This window comes from Sus scrofa, chromosome 8 (assembly GCF_054392235.1).
Source record: "Sus scrofa isolate SSC_HxYL_T2T_F1_AM1 chromosome 8, Sscrofa_HxYL_maternal_Yorkshire_Landrace_v2.0, whole genome shotgun sequence".
Lineage (NCBI taxonomy): Eukaryota > Metazoa > Chordata > Mammalia > Artiodactyla > Suidae > Sus > Sus scrofa.
Window position 1 is genome coordinate 2,829,847 of NC_139390.1, and position 2,584 is coordinate 2,832,430.

Below are 2,584 nucleotides of genomic sequence, written 5' to 3' on the forward strand. Positions count from 1 at the left end.
AGGGGTATCTGAGCTCATCTTGCAGCTCTTCAGAGGGTCTTGGACGGATTCACCCACCACCGTTCCCTGAGCCGCCAGCTCAACACGGCAGACTTTGGGCAGCTCGTCTCCCTTCCCACCTCTGTCTCTGTCCCAAGGATGGGATTCATCCCCCGAATTCACACGCTGAAGCCCTACCCCGTCCCCAGTGAAGGTGCCCGAGGCGGGGCATTGGGGGTGAGCAGGGTTAGACGAGGCTGGGGGCTTCGTGCTGGACTGCGTCCCATAGGAAGTGGTCCAGCCCCCCGCCCCCACGTGCACACAGCCACCAGCAGCCTCTGCGAAACAGGACGCGTCCCTCGCCCAGAACCAAAGGGACCCCCTTGATCTTGGACCCCAGATCCCAACCCGCAGACGCCTGGCCTGGTCAGGTTCAAGGCTGCACTCTCAGGGCCCTGCTTCCAGCTGACCCTCTGCCCGAGTCCAGGCCCGCACGCCATGGGAAGGCAGCTCGGGGTGGCCGGTGGGTGGCAGGGACGGCCCAGTGGTGGGGGTTGGGAGGTGCCTTGGGGGTCCCCTCCCTGCCCGCCCCCTCCTTCCCCAGCGGGGCCTGGGTGCGGCCTGAGGGTGGGGAGGGTGCTTGGTTCGCACGATAATCTGAGCCCTGGGATTGCGAAACCGGCTGGTGAAAAAGGCGCCTGTGACGGTTTCTGGTCCTTTTCTGGGTGTGGGTGCTGGGGGCTCTTTGCTCTGACTTCCCCTCCCCCATCCAGCCAGCTGGCCCGCAGTGTATGCAGGCGGCCGCACCCAGTGTCCAGGCATCTCCTGGGAGCCCCTCTGAGAACCGAGCAGGATCCCAGCTGTCTCCCTGGCCATCTGAGGCCATCTCCTGAACTTAGCCCCATGGCGGTCACTTAAGTCTGGACCTGTTGAATTGCAGGAAGAGCTGAGGTCTGCGGTTCACCCCCCATCCCACCCCCCGAGGGAGAAGGTGGCCGTGGTGGCACAGCCGCCCAGAGGCCAGCAGGGGACAGGCCCTGACACTCTGGGAGGCTTGGACCAGGGGCCCCCATCCTTCTGGGCTGGCGGTGGGAACACAGGGCTGGAGTCTCCTTCTCAGCCCCGATGGGCACCCCTCACCCATCCCGATACGACCCTAGGAGCTTGTCCTGGGCAAGGCTGGAGCTCTTGCTGCCCTGGCCGCCCCCTACCCCCCACCCGCAGTGTCCCCAGGGGCGGCAGCTTTGTTGGTTCTGCCTCATTCCCGCCCTGGGTGGTCTCAGGGAGGGGGACACAGAGCAGACACAGGGCGGGCGTTTTCACACGGCCTGGCCAGGCACACACGGCATGCCTGGCGGGTCTCACTGCTGCCGGCCGGACGCCTCTCCAGGGGCATTCTCAGGCCCTCCTGGGGGCAGACGCCGCAGCACGGGGAGGGGGGCATCTTGCGGGGACCAGGGCCGGGGTGTGGGGGGCCGGGGCCAGACGGCCAGCAGCTGGTGCTGGAGATGCAGGTGCTCCAGGCGTGGGCCTGGGTCTTCCTGCCACGGAGGAGTCAGCTCGGGATCCGGAGAAGCTGAGCAGCGGGGGTCTGACCCAAACGCCCTGGCGCGAAGGACCGTGTGCTTGTAAACTTTAATTTCCATACAGTAGAGAAACATACAGTACAAGCAGCGTGGGGACCCGACTGTACAGTGAGGCTCACAGATGCATGGGGACAGCCTCCCACCGAGAAGGGAGCAGCTCGCCGGCCCGTGGGCGATGCCGCGAGTCCTTGCTCCACGCGGAACCACGCGGGAGGCGAAGCAGGCTCAGTCCTTGCCACCCCTCTCCCCGCATCCCAGCTTCCTCGGCCCTTGCCCCACGGCCACCTTGGGGGAGGGGGAGACGAGCTGGCCTTTGGGGGGGCAGATGCAGTTTGCTCCCTGCTGGCTCGTCTCCAGCCCGGGAGGGTGGGCCCATCACCAGCCCCAGGGGCTCGGCTGGGCCGCTGGGCAACCCCCCCCTCCCCCCACGAGGTGCCGGCTCCGGGCCAGACCTGCCCCTTGACTCCTCAAAGGGGACAGACGTGGCCCACCCTCCAGGGACTCCAGGCCGGAAGGGCGGTCAGCACTGGTCATTTGATGTGGTGGGTGCTGTGCTATTGGGTGCTGGGGGCCGGGGAAGGCGCCTCTGGGAGAGGAGGGGGCTGGGGGGCTGCGACCTGACTGGGAGGGGGCAGGGGAGGAGCAGCGGGCATCTCAGAGGGATCGAATCAACAGGTGCAGAGGCAGGAAGCGGGAGAGGAGAGGGACTTTCTGGGAAACAGTTTTCTAGACCCGGGAGCCTGGAAGGGCCCTCGGGAGCATCTGCTGGGGGGACATCGGCTGTCCCTGTGCTGCGGGGGGGTCCAGTGCTCCCCGCCAGTTGGGATGTGGACGCCTGGCCAAGCCCAGCCTGTGGCTCTAACCCTGGACGGCCGGGGCGAGGCCGCTGGCTCCGCTGAGGACCGACTACGGTCCTTTGTCCTGACCCCGAGGGAGGCGGTGGCTCTGGACAGAACCACTCTGCTGGCCCCTGTCCTGGGCCGCAGGCGCCGGTCGGCTGGAGGGAGGCGGCCCCGCCG